We start from the raw sequence: 19,418 nt of genomic DNA on the forward strand, positions 1-19,418 counted from the left end.
CTTCAGAAACATGGCGCCGGAGATAAGCGCTATGCGCTGAGGCCCACTCCGGCGCCATGTTTCTGAAGATTAGCATTTTACATACAGCCGGAGGGAGGGAGGAACAGGCAGCGCGGGGGGCGGGGAACACGTGCATAACCCTCCCGGACATCAGGAGAGAGGGAGGAACAGGCTGGTGGGGGGGCGGGGAACTCCTGCATAACCCGCCCGGACATTATCTGCAGAGGTGCACACGTCAATCAAAAAGTGCACGAAATTTCAAACTTTATAAAGTTGGATTTCACTGACTAAACACCCGAGCTGCCCCCTGATGGTATGTACACACTGTGCCTGATAGTGCCAGTGCTGCACTGGCTGCAGCTTATACACGAAAATCCTGATTGGTTCCCTTTAAGATAATTCTATGGAGATGAAATTGTTGTGACAATGAAAAAGAAAATAATGTAACAGAAGCATTGTACAATCCGGAGACATTTTATGGAATGTAACAACATGTTCTCTTGTTGATGATATGTGCTCGCTGACATCAAATAAAATGTTTAAACAAAAAAAAGACGGGAAAAGACAGAAGATTGAGGAGGAAGGTTAAGATTAAGGTAGAGAATCACAAAAAAAAGGAAAGCTTGTAAGTCTGACCCCCTCCACCAACCCCACCCACGGGATGGCTTATCCAGATAGTCATGTGTCGTTCTCTGTCTGCTCTTGTTATATCAGAACAGAAGAACTGCTGAGTATTACAGTATTACGGGGAATCTCTAAATATTAACCAACTTTGCCAAACCCAAAGTTATTTGATCTGATTCTATGTACAGAATCTTTCCATTCTACACAGAAAGTTCATTTCCAAAGACCAATCATGTATGGGTGGGACAGTCTTCGAGCACCAACGTCTTGGAATAATCGATTTAGCAGCTTAAAGACAACGTCTCAATATGCATCTTTTAATAGTTTTAAAAAGAACCCTGTATTGGACAGTAATTTGTCTTGTGAGGATCTAAGTACATCTTCTCCAGAGATAGCCCCCTTAGAATTAGAATTTTATCATGGATGTCCGGATCGCCCAGAGCAGTCTCCCAGGTTTTATATATTTGCTCTTTCCAGGGGCCCTCTACTTGATGTCTCAATCGTATATGATCGAAAGGGATTCCTGTCCCGCTCCCTGACCAATCAATACATCAAAATTCCCCTTCTTCTCAGCCTTCCCGACCTCTTACCACTGATGTGTAATGTCTTGGTATTTGTAAATATTGTAGGTAATGGTGATTTTCAAAGTTAAATTTCCCCGATACCTCCGCCCAGCTCAGAACTCTCCCCTCCTCCGTTTTCAGTAAATCACCCAACCTCCGTATCCCCCTCTGCTTTCACCCTTGAAATAATGTGTTTTGAGACCCTTGAATAAAATTTGGATCCTCCCACAGCGGGGTAAATTTTGTAAGACGATAAGGCTATGTATCCACGGGAGAATGTAGCTGCGGATTTTTCTGCATCAAAATCCGCAGCTTTCCCGCAAAATCCGCACCTTTTCAAAAGGTGCGGATTTGCCGCGAGATTGCCGCGGATTTTGGTGCGGATTTTTTATTTTTTTTCCCCCAATTTTAAAGCCAAAATCCGGATGAAAATCAGCAACAATAATTTACATGTTGCAGATTTTTCCGGACCAAAATCTGCACGAAATCCGCTGCGGAAAAATCCGCAGCGTGGGCACAGCATTTCCAAAATGCCATAGAAATGGCTGGGAAGTACCTGTGCTGCAGATTTTCGGGAAATCCGCGGCTTTTCTGCGAGAAATCCGCAGCAAAATCCGCACATTTTCCGCAGCGTGGGCACATAGCCTAAGGGAGACTATACAGTTTTCTCAGTGCTCTGCAGGCCCCAATCTTGTCCTTTACGGAACAGCTCTGTTTCACGTATGTTGGCATTTTATCTAGCTTCATATGTAATACCGCTACCAAGATAAAAGGGCTGGTTAGCTCCCTCTCCAGCTGAACGTTAGAAAAGAAGGTTGTCCCATTGATCCAGTCTTTTATATCTCTGGCAAGAGCCGCTAAGTTGTACAATCTAATCATGGGCATTTGTACCAACCCACTTTCCTGTAGACAGCATTGAGTAGGCTACTCTTGGTCTCTTACCCTGCCATAAAAATTTCACAAACGCTTTTTGCAACTTGTTGATATCGGTGTGTTTCTCCCCTTTGTCTTTATTTCTTTTTTCCTTTTATATTCCCTCCCAATTGGAAAGTGCATTTTCCCTTTAATAGCTTGGTGAAGTGAATTTCAATACAATGGTTTAGTAATCGTATTTCATCATGATATATTACTGTTTACTTACAAAAGTGATTAATTGCTACATGATAGAAAAAAACACTTCCAGATTTTCATTATTTAGAACCTATATTGCAGACTCAAACAATAACATTGAACACAAAGAAAAAAGGGGGAGTCTTGAATGCAACCATGTATTTTTGCAAATATCAAAAAGTATGTTTTTATTAAGAATAAAAAGAGCAATTTACAACCATCATAAAAAAGCACATGTAAGATCTCAAACAATGAGTCATGGTCCAGGAAAAGACAGGTTCACACATTATGCTGCAGAAAAAATTCCCATTGAATCAAACAAATCCCATAATTTTTTTATTTAATTCTCAACATGTGTTGTAAATTTCCAGGCTTTCAGTTATGTTGATTACAATAGAGGCTATTTAGATCATTAATGTGCAACAAGAATAACTGGTATATTCAATATTTCAGTATTTTTGCACACAAGGGGTTAATCCACCATTTCGCATTCACAGCTTCCTCAGGGAATGGCCTGTGCCATTCCGTGATGAAGCTGTGAATGCGAAATGCGCATTGGAGGCATATGGGATATCGCTTGCTTCTCGGCGGCGATACTGTAGAGTTGACCTTCAAGGACCTGCCGGAGGATCACATGGCCAGAAGCATGTGGTATCTCCGGATGTTGTGAGTGTAGGCGATCTGATGTGTGAGTGTGTGTGTGTGTGTGTGTGTGTGTGTGTGTGTGTATATGAGTGTAGGCGATCTGATGTGTGAGTGTGTGTGTGTGTGTGTGTGTGTGTGTGTGTGTGTGTATATGAGTGTAGGCGATCTGATGTGTGAGTGTGTGTGTGTGTGTGTGTGTATGTATGAGTGTAGGCGATCTGATGTGTGAGTGTGTGTGTGTGTGTGTGTGTGTGTATGAGTGTAGGCGATCTGATGTGTGAGTGTGTGTGTGTGTGTGTATATGAGTGTAGGCGATCTGATGTGTGAGTGTGTGTGTGTGTGTGTATGAGTGTAGGCGATCTGATGTGTGAGTGTGAGTGTGTGTGTGTAGGCGATCTGATGTGTGAGTGTGTGTGTGTGTGTATGAGTGTAGGCGATCTGATGTGTGAGTGTGAGTGTGTGTGTGTAGGCGATCTGATGTGTGTGTTTGTGTGTGTGTGTATGAGTGTAGGCGATCTGATGTGTGTGTTTGTGTGTGTGTGTATGAGTGTAGGCGATCTGATGTGTGTGTGTGTGTGTGTGTGTGTGTGTGTGTGTGTGTGTGTGTGTGTGTGTGTGTGTGTGTGTGTGTATGCGATCGGATCTGTGAGTGTCGGCAGAGGAGCACGGCGTGCTGGGGGAGGCTGATGCCGGGAGGCAGAGAGGCAGAGAGGCTGATGCCGGGAGGCAGAGAGGCAGAGAGGCTGATGCCGGGAGGCAGAGAGGCAGAGAGGCTGATGCCGGGAGGCAGAGAGGCAGAGAGGCTGATGCCGGGAGGCAGAGAGGCTGATGCCGGGAGGCAGAGAGGCTGATGCCGGGAGGCAGAGAGGCTGATGCCGGGAGGCAGAGAGGCTGATGCCGGGAGGCAGAGAGGCTGATGCCGGGAGGCAGAGAGGCTGATGCCGGGAGGCAGAGAGGCTGATGCCGGGAGGCAGAGAGGCTGATGCCGGGAGGCAGAGAGGCTGATGCCGGGAGGCAGAGAGGCTGATGCCGGGAGGCAGAGAGGCTGATGCCGGGAGGCAGAGAGGCTGATGCCGGGAGGCAGAGAGGCTGATGCCGGGAGGCAGAGAGGCTGATGCCGGGAGGCAGAGAGGCTGATGCCGGGAGGCAGAGAGGCTGATGCCGGGAGGCAGAGAGGCTGATGCCGGGAGGCAGAGAGGCTGATGCCGGGAGGCAGAGAGGCTGATGCCGGGAGGCAGAGAGGCTGATGCCGGGAGGCAGAGAGGCTGATGCCGGGAGGCAGAGAGGCTGATGCCGGGAGGCAGAGAGGCTGATGCCGGGAGGCAGAGAGGCTGATGCCGGGAGGCAGAGAGGCTGATGCCGGGAGGCAGAGAGGCTGATGCCGGGTGGCAGAGAGGCTGATGCCGGGAGGCAGAGAGGCTGATGCCGGGGGCAGAGAGGCTGATGCTGGTGCAGCATGGCGGATGGAGCACGTTTGGGAGTGCGCAGCATGGCGGATGGAGCACGATGGGGGGTGCGCAGCATGGGGGATGGAGCACGATGGGAGGTGCACACCTCCCCCCAACACACACACACAACATACCACACACACTGGGAACCACAAACACCACCCTACACAGACACCCACACACACACACACACACACAGCGGCATACATAAATATACGCACATGCCGCACAACACACACATTGCACAAAACATACCTCCCCCCAAAACACACCACACCAACCGCGCAACACACACACAGCGCTCCACAAACAACGCAACACACATACAACACCGCTCTCACCCCCCGCCACACCCAGACAACACCCAGAACATGTAGGGCGCTGTACACAAACACTTGGTAACTACATACAACTATAAATATATTATATATAACAAAAATCATACATTAACTACACAATACGTAAATTCTAGAATACCCGATGCGTAGAATCGGGCCACCTTCTAGTGTATCATAAGTGTCTACGATGAGAACACTGCAAGGACCAAATTGCTTTCTTTGGCTTTGTTTTTTCCTTCCAGCTATAAAATGAAAGGTTAGGTTTCGCTCATTATGGTTCACTTCCTAATATATGAAAAAACATTAAAATGTCTGATTGCTGATTTTAAAGGGTTTTCCTGTTATTCTATTGGTTTTCTGTAATAAAATAATAAAAAAGGGAGCTGTATTCACCTACTGCTGCCCCTGTGCCAGATCCCCGCTGCAGCGAGGTCCTGTCGACATCATGGAACCACTGCAACCAACCTGTGTGCTCAGTGACAATACAGATGTAGACGGCACCAGAGTCCAGTGATTGGCTGCAGTGGTCCCATAATGTTCCCATGACATCACCGCAGCAGCCACAGCAACAAAGACAGCAGGCTTTAGTAAGGAGTGAGATGAGCACAGTCGTCAGTTATTTTTAAGCATATAAGGTCAACAGAGCAGCAATAAAAAAAAAAAAAATAAACAGATATATATACAGATATAGATATATACAGACATAGAGATATATATATATATCTACATCTATCTATCTATCCACACACACACATATATATACATATATATACACATATACACATACATATACATATACACATATATATACATATACACATTATATATATACATACATACATACATACATACATACATACATACATATATATATACACACACACACACACACACACACACACACACACACACACACATATATATACACACAGTTATTAAAAGGGTGGTTCACCCATATTTTTTATTGTCTAGTTCGATATTATATTGAGAAACAATGTTTCTCTCAAATACTTTATTGTGGCTATAGTGCCTGTGAGAGGCGCTATTGCAGACCGCTGTTCCCCGCTCTGGTGACATGATGTCAAGTTCCGGACACGTCACACATCCCTGCGGCCGGTCCCAGTCTTCCTGACTCACTGAGATGTGGGCAGTGTTTCACCTCTGTCACAGCACAGCGCGTCTCCTGCTTGCAGCGTTCTGCTGTGAGGGAGGAGGGAGAAGGGAGCAGATGGGCTGTGACAGCAGTGAAACACCGCCCACAGCTCAGTGAGTCAGGAAGACTGCAGCCGGCCGCAGGGATGTGACGTGTGCGGCACTTGACGTGACGTCACCGGAGCGGGGAACAGCGGTCTGCAATAGCGCCTCTCACAGGCACTATAGCCACAATAAAGTATTTGAGAGAAACATTGTTTCTCAATATAATATCGAACTAGACACTAAAAAATATGGGTGAACCACCCCTTTAAATCATTAAATCTCTGCAATTACAAACCATCTATATGATGCTTTAAATCTGGTAGTCTCCAATTCGCCTGCAGCGGTTACATGTGTATTTGGCCAACAGCCATTTCTTCCAGCTATCACATAAATATTCGGTTTGGCAATGAGGACTGCAGAGAAGGTCTGGCACAAGCTTATCTGCTGGACAGGAAAAGTAGGGTCAGGCTTTTCAATTCAAGCTGCTTGACCCTTAAGGGTACTTTCACACTTGCGTTATTTTCCTTCCGTTACAATCCGCCCTTTTGGGAAACAGCGGAATCCGTTAACGGATTCCGCTGTTTCCCATAGACTTGTATGGTTGACGGATTGTACCAAAAGGAGCTGCGTTGCTTCCGCTGGGCGACGCTCCGTTGCTTCCGCCCAGCGGGAGGAACGCAGCATGTAACGTTATTTTGAGCAGCGGAATCCTCTGGATTTCACTGCGCATGCTCTTTTTTTTTTTTTTTTTTTTTTTTTTTTTTTAAATCAAACTTTATTTTGGCTCGCGGTGGCCGAACGTTCAGCTGAGCGCCCGGCCGTCGGCAAGCGACAGCGCTCAGCTGAATGACCGGCCGCCGGCATGCCCGGGCGCCGGCAAGTGACAGCGATCAGCTGATCACCCGGCGGCCGGCTGCAGGGAGCGATCAGCTGATCACCCGGCGGCCGGGAGCGATCAGCTGATCACCCGGCAGCCGGCTGCAGGGAGCGATCAGCTGATCACCCGGCAGCCGGGAGCGATCAGCTGATCACCCGGCGGGCGGGAGCGATCAGCTGATCACCCGGCGGCCGGCTACTGGGAGCAATCAGCTGATCACCCAGCGGCCGGCTGCAGGGAACGATCAGCTGATCGTTCACTATAGTCTGCCGCTGGTAAAACCGGGAAAAAAAAAAAAAAAAAATCAAAACGAATTGCGTTGTTTTGCAGCATCCGTTGCATCCGTTGTGTCACTATATGCAACACATCCGTTGCATCCGTTACACAACGCAATGCAACGGATACCGTTCAACGCAAGTGTGAAAGTAGCCTAACTCTCTAACATCTGCTGGGGAAGAATCGGAATGCCCCCAAGCACAAATGATCGACCGACCCTACTGAAACTGGCGTGAGGTGGGGTGGGTATTTGCTCTGTTTGTTATTCCAAGCAGGAAAGCAATTAAACAACAACAGGTTGTGAAGTGAGGTGAAGGATGTTCCAGCTCTTATAGTGCTGGTAAAATTCTGAGGAAACCAACCACACAGAGTACAAGCCACATAACTTAACATGATAATCAGGCCCATTTCTGGAAATTGAGTACACCAAAAGCAGCATTTGTTTGTGGGTGGGTGAGGAAGACCATATTGTGTAAGGGATGGGGTATGTGAAGACAGGAACAGCAAAATCTGCGCAGAAAATATTAGAACCATAGCAGACCCCTATTATAAGTCAATATCGTCCATTAGGAGAAATAGCTCTATAAATCTGTATCTGGCTTAGATGTTATAATCCCATTAAAATACAAAACTATGAACTCAGTGTTAACAGAGCAAAGTTATTTTCCTGGTGGAGGAGAGTCTAAATGTTCATAACAAAACAAAAGAAATATAAAAATCTATTAAACAAGACATTGACATTCTTAATGTTTAAATATTGGCATTACTACAGAATTACCAGATGTATTCAGATCTGATACCGAAAACAATCAATTTGTTTTTCTTGGAAATACTGTAAAATATGAAGAAAGAAAAAGAAAAATCAATGAACGGAATGGAAGTAAAGTACCGTAAAGAATATGCAACTTTTCTCCAATATAAAACACTCATCTTTCCTTATACATTTGGAAAATAAAATCTCATCTCTACAAAACTAAGGATAGAGCAGCCATCCCGTCTGAGCTGCGGCTCGGAGCGGAGCACGGTGGTTACGAGATGCTGCCACCCCTGACCAGTTGAGATGCAGTTCTGCATTTCAGTGGTGGAAGCATCACACTGTGGGGAAGCTTTTCGCCAGTAAAGACAGAAAAGCTGGTCAGAGCTCTTGGAAAGATGGATGGAGCTAAACACAGGGCAAGCCTGGAGAAAAAACGGTTAGAGGCAGCAAAAAATTTGAGATTGGGGTGTAGCTTCATCTCCCAACAGGATAATGACCCCAAACATCCTGCCAAAGCTGCAATGGAATGCTTTACATAAAAAATCATACTCGTGTGTTAGTGGCCCAGTCAAAGTCTAGACCTATAATCCGTGGCAAGACTTTGAACCTGCTGTTCAGATTACAGTGAATGGTCGTCCTGCAAAGTATTGACTTGGAGGAGAGAATGTGAATGCAAATACACATCACAATTTTCAGATTTAGATTTCTAAAGTATGTAGAAGACCATGCAGCACTTTTCTCAGACACAAGTAACAGGTACAGTGCTAGTGTTGTCCGGTAAGGAGTACAATGGAAGTCACTGGGCAGTTCGGCTCTCCACTCACATACAGCCATGAACAGTGCATTTTGAGGGGGGGTATTTATTTGTATTATAAACTACATCCAGAAACGTGGTTTTCCCCCCAGTAATAGCCAAAGATTGCAAGTGGCTCTTGTGGCTATGCAGACTCTCACTGGTAGTGAAGCGCACCTGTACTGGTGTTCCACGAATGACACCTACCGTGTTTTTCCAAAAATAAGACACGGTCTTATATTTTTTTTGCCCCCCAAAAAAGCACTAGGGCTTATTTTTGGAGGAGGTCTTATTCTTGGAGAAACACGGTTGGGAGTAAGTTTACCCCCCAAAAAAGCAGACCCCCCCACCTCCCAGGAGACTCATACTCACCAGACCAGGACGTCTGCATAGTTCCAAGGTCCTCCTGTGATCTCCGGTCGGTGCTGCACGCCGTTCTCCCCTGCTGCTAGCTGACACACACAGCAGATCTCACACACAGCAGATCTCACACTCACACACACACATACACAGCCGATCGCAGGCACGCACAGCCGATCGCAGACACACACACAGCCGATCGCAGACACACACACAGCCGATTGCAGACACACACACAGCCGATCGCAGACACACACACAGCCGATCGCAGACACACACACAGCCGATCGCAGACACACACAGCAGATCGCAGACACACACAGCAGATCGCAGACACACACACAGCAGATCGCAGACACACACACAGCAGATCGCAGACACACACACAGCAGATCGCAGACACACACACACACATCACATCCAGCACTTATGGCAGCAGGGAATGAAAGCAAGTCACGTGTCCGGCCGCAGGTCCTGTTCGTCGCGCTGCACTGCACCGCCTCTCAGGATTCTCCCGGCGAGAAGAGATCGGTGTCACTGGATGAGGTGAGTGTGTATGTATCCGATGTGTGTGCGAGATCTGGTGTGTGTGTGTGTGTGTGTGTGTGTGTGTGTGTGTGTGTGTGTGAGAGCTGATGAGTGCGGGTGTGTGATCACTGCAGGTCCTGCTGCTCAGTGTCTGGTGAGTGTAATTACCGGGTGCCGCTGTGTATAATGAAGTGTCCTGCAGTATCTGTAACTTTTTTAGCTGCACGGACACTTCGTTATTGATCCGGGACTAGGGCTTATTTTCGGAGGAGGGCTTATATTTAAGCCTTTCTCCGAAAATGCTGAAAATCCCTGCTAGGGCTTATTTTTGGAAAAACACGGTAGGCATCAGTGATACACAGCCGAGGTCCACGAGTACCAAAACACCCAGATGTTCGATCAAGTATGGATTCATACATCATTCGCAAAGTTTAAGTGTCCAATTCCAGCCTTGCTGAAACATCCCCAGATGACAGATACTCCACTAAATTTGACAGTGGGTCAAAGACACTGTGGCTTGTTCTCCTCTCCAGGTCTCTGTCTAACCATTAGACGACCAGGTGTTGCTGAAAAGTAGACTCATCAGAGAAGTTTACCTAAAGCCAGCTTTACACCTTACAATTAGGTGTGCGATCTCGTATGCGATATGACACGCCCAGGTCGCATATGCGATTGAATGAGATTGCACGTAGGTCGTTCATTTGCTGTCACACGTGCGTTAGTAGTCTATGTTAAATTGATCAATTTTGTGTGCGATCCTTTAGATCATGTGTTCTGTGACGTATGCATTGGGCACCCTTTTTTTTTAATTTATTGACTTGCCAAGCGTGTGTAGGGATGCGTTTTCACTATGTCATCTGCCATTCAGCTCTGCTACATGGCCGCTGACAGCAGCCACAGACAGCCATGTAGCAGAGCTGAATGGCAGATGACAGCAGACACAGACGGAGCCGAACTGTCAGAATGAACTCGGGTGACCCTCACCCGACTTCATTGTCATGCTGCGGCTCTGTCTGTGTCGTGTCCTGATTAGCGGTCACCTGTGAAGGACTTACCGGTGACCGCTAAACTCCTGAGTAAGTGAATTGAGCAGCCCTCTCTCATACTCACCGATCCCCGACTCTGCACGGCATTCACACTGCTCCGGCGGCATTTACTGTTTTGAAAAAGCCGGCCGCCCATTAAACAATCTCGTATTCCCTACTTTCCCCGCCCACCGGCGCCTATGATTGGTTACAGTGAGACACGCCCCCACGCTGAGTGACAGGTGTCACACTGCACCCAATCACAGCAGCCGGTGGGCGTGTCTATACTGTGCAGTGAAATAAATAATTAAAACAAACGGCGTGCGGTCCACCCCAATTTTAAAACCAGCCAGATAAAGCCATACGGCTAAAGGCTGGTATTCTCAGGATGGGGAGCTCCACGTTATGGGGAGCCCCCCAGCCTAACAATATCAGCCAACAGCAGCCCAGAATTGCCGCATACATTAGATGCGACAGTTCTGGGACTGTACCCGGCTCTTCCCGATTTGCCCTGGTGCGTTGGCAAATCGGGGTAATAAGGAGTTATTGGCAGCCCATAGCTGCCAATAAGTCCTAGATAAATCATGTCAAGCGTCTATGAGACACCTTCCACGATTAATCTGTAAATTACAGTAAATAAACACACACGCCCGAAAAAATCCTTTATTATAAATAAAAAACACAAACATATACCCTGGTTCACCACTTTAATCATCCCCAAAAAGCCCTCCTTGTCCGGCGTACTCCAGGATGATGCAGCGTCGCTTCCAGCGCTGCTGCATGGAGGTGACCGGAGCTGCAGCAGACACAGCCGCTCCTGTCACCTCCACACAGCTAATGAAGACAGCCGCGCGATCAGCTGAGCTGTCACTGAGGTTACCCGCTGTCACTGGATCCAGCGGTGGATGCAGCGGTGGCCGCGGGTAACCACAGTGACAGCTCAGCTGATCGCGCTACTCACCGCCGCTCCTCTCACCTCCACGCAGCAACTGAGGTGAGTAGCGCGATCAGCTGAGCTGTCACTGAGGTTACCCGCGGCCACCGCCTTCTTCATTTGCTGTGTGGAGATGACCGGAGCAGCTGTGTCTGCTGCAGCTCCGGTCACCTCCATGCAGCAGCGCTGGATGCCACGCTGGAGCATCCTGGATTACGCCGGACATGGAGGGCTTTTTGGGGCTGATTAAAGTGGTGAACCAGGGTATATGTTTGTGTTTTTTATTTCTAATAAAGGATTTTTTCGGGCGTGTGTGTTTATTTACTGTAATTTACAGATTAATCATGGAAGGTGTCTCATAGACGCCTGACATGATTAATCTAGGATTTATTGGCAGCTATGGGCTGCCAATAACTCCTTATTACCCCGATTTGCCAACGCACCAGGGCAAATCGGGAAGAGCCGGGTACAGTCCCAGAACTGTCGCATCTAATGTATGCGGCAATTCTGGGCTGCTGTTGGCTGATATTGTTAGGCTGGGGGGCTCCCCATAACGTGGAGCTCCCCATCCTGAGAATACCAGCCTTCAGCCGTATGGCTTTATCTGGCTGGTTTTAAAATTGGGGTGGACCGCACGCCGTTTGTTTTAATTATTTATTTCACTGCACAGTATAGACACGCCCACCGGCTGCTGTGATTGGGTGCAGTGTGACACCTGTCACTCAGCGTGGGGGCGTGTCTCACTGTAACCAATCATAGGCGCCGGTGGGCGGGGAAAGCAGGGAATACGAGATTGTTTAATGGGCGGCCGGCTTTTTCAAAACAGTAAAAGCCGCCGGAGCAGTGTGAATGCCGTGCAGCGCCGGGCCGGGGATCGGAGATCGGTGAGTATGAGAGAGGGGGTAAGAGGGATAGACTGACATGGATAGAGAGAGAGGGACAGAGATAGTGATGGACTGACAGAGATTAGTGAATGACAGACATTGTGAGGCACTTCAGAACGCAGCTTTTCAGCTGCGCTCTGAAGCGGACCTTTTTTAAGCTGCGGTGCAGAGCGCACACCTGTGCACATAGCATCAGACATCAAAATCGTATGAGGGATGTCACACGTTTCAATTGACTAGGTTCATACAACAAAACGTCCAATGTATGAGGAATAAACGACGTGTATGCGATCACCGTATTTTCGTACAACCTTGATTGCACGAAGGTGTCACACGCAAATACGTCACGAACGATGCAGGATGTGCGTCACTTACAACTTGACCCTGACGACGGATTGAAAGATTTATTGAAGCGTGTAAAGCAAGCATTACTCTAGAAATTGGGCAGATTAAACTTTGCAAAGGACGTATGAATAAAGCCGCTTACAAGGTTATCCTGGAAAAACAGTTGCTTCCTTCTGCTCAGGCAATGTTCCCAAACTCTGAGAACTGTTTTTTCCAGCAGGACAATGCGCCATGCCACACAGCAAGGTCAATCAATGTGTGGATAAAGGACCACCACATCAAAACCCTGTCATGGCCAGCCCAATCTCCAGACCTAAACCCCACTGAAAACGTCTGGAATGTAATCAAGAGGAAGATGGATAGTCACAAGCCATTAAACAAAAACTGCTTCAATTTTTGCACCAGGAGTGGCATAAGGTCACCCAAAAGCAGTGTGAATGACTGGTGGAAAGTATGCCAAGACGCATGAAAGCTGTGATTAAAAAAAAAAATCATGGTTATTCCACAAGATATTGATTTCTGAACTCTTCCTGAGGTAAAACATTATTAGTATTGTTGCTTCTAAATGATTATGAACTTGTTTTCTTTGCATTATTTGAGGTCTGAAACCAATGCATTTTTTTGTTATTTTGACCATTTCTCATTTTCAGAAATTAAATACAAAATGTATTGCTTGGAAATTTGGAGACATGTTGTCAGTAGTTTATAGAATAAAAGAACAATTTATATTTTACTCAAAAATATACCTAGAAAGAGAAACATCAGAAAAACTGAAAATTTTGCAGTGGTCTCTTAATTTTTTGCCAGAGATGTATATGCCTTTTCGGGGTGACACCTGTTGACATTGAAGGGTTGGTCTGAAAGCAAAAGTAAACCACATTAAAATGTCTAATCTCTTTGATTCTATAATCTAAGCTACTTTCTAATATATTTGTATTAAAAATTCCCTACCGTTCTGTATCTACACTAACTACATTCTATTTTTTTTTCTATTTCCTGTCTGATGATGAATTGTTTGAGAACCTCAGTGCATGCTGGGATACTCAAATGAAGAGTCATCAGTGGGCAGAGTCTGTGGCAGTGACCGCAGCCTCTGTCCTCTCCCTGAAACCAAGTGTCTGCCCCTCCCTGCACTATGCAATTTGCAGCAGCGAGGGGCAGACACAGAAGTGAGTGGCTGAGGCAGAAGTCACTGCCACAGACTCTGCCACCTGATGACTCTTTGTTTCAGTATCCCAGCATGCACTGGAGTTCTCAAACGTTTCGCCATAAGACAAGAAGAAAAAAAAAAATCCCAGAAAAGTAGTTGGATAATATAGTTAGGGAACAGCAGACAATTTTTAATCCAAGTGTAATAGAAATTAGTTTAGATTAAAGCATCAAACAGATAGGGATTTAAATATTTACTTTTGTTTTCGGATGAACCCTGTAAATAACTATTTTGCAACAAAAATGATTAACATTTTTGGTTGAAGAAAAAAAAAAAATTGTCAAACATTGTGATCAATAAAGGAATAACTGACTTCCTTACATCTTTTTTACGTTGACAAATTATAACTACGAATTAGGCATAATACAAAAATTTGTAAAAAAAGAAAAAAAAAAAAAAAGAACAGTTTTTAGATGGGAAACGCTGGCCCGACTCATCCATCTGCCTCATAGGCTTTGATAAAGCAGCTAGCTCAGGCCGCGACACCAAGCAGTCACCCAAGTCATGTGATGACTGTTACTTTCAGCAAACATGGGGCTGCAGTTGTAAAATGCCCAGGCCAAAAACTACTTCTCTAGCAGGATACAACTAAGCCCCCACTAAGTGGAGGCATCACAGGTGCATGAGGAGCAAATCATACAGACAAAAAAAAAAAAAATGGAGCGGGCGATTGCTGGATGGTAAAACTGCACACTGATTGCTTGCATAGAGCGCTGTTCACACATGCACAGTCAGAAGCCCGCAGCCTATTGGGGTACAGCTTGGCAGCCCTCCTGATCTAATAGTATGGGCGTCCCCTATCTGTGCACCATACAGGGGCAGGAACTCTAATATGCAAGGCCTAACAAAAAGGAGCATGGCTGTATCCTGAACAAAAAATATGAGGTTTTTTGTTGGTATTATGGCCATAAAACAGAAGCGTACAACCCTCGTCACGGGAACCTCATGCTTGTAGGTCCCTACACTATATATAAATATAAAAAAAAAAACCAAAAAAAAAAAAAAAAAAAGGAGGAATAAGTATCATTACTTACAGCAAAGATGGGGCTGCAGTTGTACAATGCCCAGGCCAAAAACGACTACTCCAGCAGGACACAGCTAAGCCACCACTAGGTGGAGGCATCACAGGTGCAGGAGGAGCAAATCACACACGTCCAAAAGTCCTGTGATTTTAGAATAGTCCGTGTTTCATGAATGGGTACAACCGGCCTTTATAACACATCAGCAAGTCCTAAACAAACATTTTGGTCACTTGTCTAAGACTTGATTATATATTAAAACATAATATTATATTTTATTATTAATGAATAAAAACAATTATAGGTTTTTTAAAAAATAAATTTGAGGGGGGGGGGGGGGAATAGATGTTGGCATTTCGGGAAGCGACTTCACACAATAGAAAACAAGCCAAAAAGTTAGGCGCCTGCTGTAAATTTCTAGGAGCAATAAACACCTGGCTCTGGGGATTTACCCATCTTGGCCTAGAGAGACATTTCTATTACTGACTTTTTTACTGTGCTCAAGAAGGAAGCTCAAAACGATCAGCAATTAAATATTAAGTTACATTTTACAAGCACCCAGTTCCCTGTAGTGCCCTATTTTCTGAGAAGAACAAATAATGCTTTTAAGACATCTTAAAGTGTGATAACCAGAAATATAAGACATTTCCAAATGCTGGAAACTTACAGGAATTTTTCATATTTTATTTGATTTTTTGAACCAGGACTGGAAAAACGTCCTCCTATGTTCATAAATCAGATTCAAGAGTTAGAGGCGAGCGATGGAGCGCTAGGAAATATATCATTATTGTGATTATACAGACTATTAAATGCAACTAGTATGTTGTCAGGATAAGTGAATTAAGACCCATTATAAAAGGTGTGTACATCTACAGATAGAGAACACAGGCACAGGTAGACCAGGTCAGAAGTAATAACTGGCTGCCAAAACGCTATCTATTGTGAATAACCATACTTAAGGAGAAACGGTTCACAAATGTGTAACTTTATACAGGATGTAATGGTGGTTGCAGAGTGGAATAAAACATTTGTCTTTTGGTTTATGAGGGCATGTTTTTTCCCCCCTCCGCCTCAACTGTAGCTGCTTGCTTATGATTGGTCCGCATCATACAGTGGAAGAAGTACACGCCCACAGTAAAAATGATCTAACACCACAATACCTACTTAGACTAAAAGGGAATCTGTCACCCCCACCTGAGAGCAGCATAATGTAGAGACAGAGACCCTAATTCCAGAAATTGTCACTTACTGAGCGGTTTGCTGTCATTTTGATAAAATCAATGTTTTCTCTGCTACAGAGCTCATGAATATGCTGGACTACCTGGCAGCACGTTAAGTAGTCCTCTAATGATATAATGACTCTTCAATCAGCAGTAGATTATCTAAACTACACTAAGCAGCCCAGTAAGCGACATCGCTGGAATCAGGATCTCTGCCCCTATATTATGCTGCTATCAGATAAGGTGGCAAAATCTTGGTGACAAACTCCCTTTAAAGCCATGTGCACATGTTAAATATTTGGTTGCAGAAATTTCTGCATCTCTTGGCAGGAAAAAAGCAGTACAAAAACGTGAGTTTTTGATGCACTTTTTGCAAAAAGGCAGAAAGAAATGACACGCTGCAGATCATTATCTGCGAGGAAAGAATAAGCAACGTGTACAACACTTCAGGATTCTCATTGGCTTTTCTAGCATAAGGATAGGCATGCACTTTTGTGACAAAACTGCACAAAATAAAAACAAAACCGCACTGTGTGCACATGGCCTAAATCAGGCTTGTGTGAATTGTATTTTTAAAAATATTTATTTCATACCAAAATCCATATTAAAAAAAATAAAAACTGCTAAAATTTATTTTCAGCACAGATTTAATAAACAGATGCATTTAATAAAAGATGCTATCCGCGGGCTGCCAGTTTTTTTTTTTTGTTTTCCATTTACGCACTCGCTCAAATGGGAGAGTTTGTCCCCAAAAACCGACATGACTGGGACATGACTCATGTTGATATGTCATAGAATACAATGTGTCTGTATGCCAACCATGGAAAACACTGACAACACAACGAAAGTCTGTAGGAAGTCTTAGGGTATGTGCGCACTAGGCGTTTTTTTCACGCTGCGTTTTTATGTGCGTTTTTGTCTCAAAAACCGCACCCGCGACTAAAAAACGCGACAAAAACGCATGCGTTTTTGCCGCGATTTGGTGCGTTTTTTGCTGCGTTTTTGCTCACTGCGTTTTTAATCAGTGCACAATGCCATTAAAGATTGTTGATGAAAAAAAAAAGGTCTGATGTCATTTCCTTCTTCAAAATGTTCATTGTATGCAGGAGAGCAGACAGACAGCTGCAGAACTAGTGTATGCAGGAGAGCAGACAGCAGCTGCAGAACTACAAGGCTCAGCATCCTCCATTCACTAGTGTATGCAGGAGAGCAGACAGCAGCTGCAGAACTACAAGGCTCAGCATCCTCAATCCAGGACTGTATGCAGTTTTTTGCCCAAAAAGAAAAAAAAAATGACATGGGCTTCGCCATATTTTTGTATGCTAGCCGGGTACAGCAGGCAGGTACGGGCTGCCCCCAACCCCCAGCTGCCTATTTGTACCCGGCTGGGAACCAATAATATAGAGAAGCCCTTTTTTTTTTTTTTTTAATTATTTCATGAATTTCATGAAATAATTAAAAAAAAAAAAAATGACGTGAGCTTCGCCTAATTTTTGAGTCCAGCCGGGTACAACTAGGCAGCTGGGGATTGGAATCCACAGTGCAGGGTGCCCAAGCTTTCTGGGCACCCCCACTGCGAATTGCAGTCCGCACCCACCCCAGAAAATGGCGCTTTCATAGAAGCGCCATCTTCTGGCGCTGTACCCAACTCTTCTAGCTGCCCTGATGCCGGGTGGCTAGCTAGGTAATAATGGAGTTAGGGCTAGCTGTATATTATCAGCTAGCCCTAAGCCCGAAATTCATGGTGTCACGCCAATATTAGACATGGCCACCATGAATTTCTAGTAAAGATAAAAAAAAACAACACACAGAAAATATTTTTATTAGAAATAAAAACACAACACAATTAGTGACTCCATCTTCATTGAAATAAAGAACCCCCCCTCCGCAGTAATCCTGGGTTAGGGTCCCGCGCCGTCCAATCCGGATCCAATATCATCTGATCGGTTTGCTGGAAGGCAAAGCGATCAGATGATGTGTCAGGATCAAGTGCCTGAATCCCATCACACATCAGCTGATTGTATAAAAGCCGATTATACAATCAGCTGATGCATCCGTGCTAAAAAAAAAAAAATAATACTCACTTATGTGCCGATTACCGGCAGCTCCTGGAGCGATCGATTGGACAGGAGTCTGATCCCGTCCGATCGCTGCAGCAGCTGCCGGTAATCAGCTGATGAAGTCCCCTGACGGCAGGATCAGCTGATGGCCGGCCGGGCGCGAAAAAGCCGGCGAGACTACGATCAGCTGATGCGTCAGGTGACTGCATCAGGTGATCCACCGCCAGGTCCTGCAAGCAAGGTCCTGTCCCGGGGAGACTGCACACAGCCAGAGCGGCGGTACCGGGAGGAGATGGGAGCGGGCATGGCACCGGGACCCTGCAGACAGGTGAGTATATATGACTTTTTTTTTTTTCTACTGTTCACTTTGGTTTTCGCCGCTGCCTCCACCTCCCGCCCAGACATGGCGCCGCACGGAGCTGACATGCACAGGACGGGAGGTGGACGCAGCGGTGACGGTACCGGGAGGATTCATGCTTCTGTGTTTACCAACAGAAGGAATCCTCTTCCTGTACACGTCACTTTACTGCCCACCCCTTGCGTTTATAGCTGCGTTTTTAGTCATAGAAACGCGGCTATATGCGTTTTTCATTGCGTTGTTGAACATATCATTGAACTCAATGGGTGAAAAACGCAGTGAAAAACGCAGAAATAATTGACATGCTGCATTTTTGTGGTCACCACAAAAACGCAGCTACAAAAAAACGCTGTGTGAGGACAGCACTTCTGAAAACCCATAGACATTGCTGGGGAAGCAATGTCACTGCGTTTTCAGCACAAAAACACAGTAAAAAACGCCGCTAAAAACGCCTAGTGCGCACAAGGCCTTAGGCCCTGTGGGCACTAGAAAAAGGATTTTTCTCAAGAAATTTCTTGAGTCTGAAGGATTAGCACACTTGCGTTCAAAAAACGCACCAATAACGCATGTGTTTTTACTGGGTTTTTGATGCGTTTTTTCCGCAGGTTAGTCCCTGCGGTTTTTTACCATTATGCATGTCAAAAAACGCAGGTACCTGCGGAAAAGAAGTGACATGCTCATTCTTATTCTCAGGAAATTCTGCAGAAAGAAAGTTCTTGAGAAGAAAAAAAACCCCGCAGTGTGCGCACAACTATTTTTTTTTGCCATAGGTTTTGCTGGGAAATGTCTGCAGAAAGGTTACAACCATTTTCTCAAGAAATTTCTGCAGCAAAAAAAAAAAAAAAAA

At 45.5% G+C, this 19,418-nt stretch overlaps 1 protein-coding gene across 2 annotated transcripts in view; it reads right to left on the bottom strand.

Moving 5' to 3' along the window:
* Positions 1–19,418, bottom strand: part of PTPN2 (protein tyrosine phosphatase non-receptor type 2) — a 112,868-nt gene that overhangs the window by 83,810 nt on the left and 9,640 nt on the right. The window contains exon 1 of one of the 2 annotated variants that reach the window (XM_075316405.1): positions 7,857–7,886. The exons of the other annotated variant lie outside the window; for it this stretch is intronic. The gene's annotated coding sequence lies outside the window, so the exon portion shown is untranslated. Of the gene's footprint in view, positions 1–7,856; positions 7,887–19,418 lie in introns of those variants that run through there. 2 annotated transcript variants of the gene reach the window in all.

This window comes from Anomaloglossus baeobatrachus, chromosome 6 (assembly GCF_048569485.1).
Source record: "Anomaloglossus baeobatrachus isolate aAnoBae1 chromosome 6, aAnoBae1.hap1, whole genome shotgun sequence".
NCBI classification, from domain to species: Eukaryota; Metazoa; Chordata; class Amphibia; order Anura; family Aromobatidae; genus Anomaloglossus; species Anomaloglossus baeobatrachus.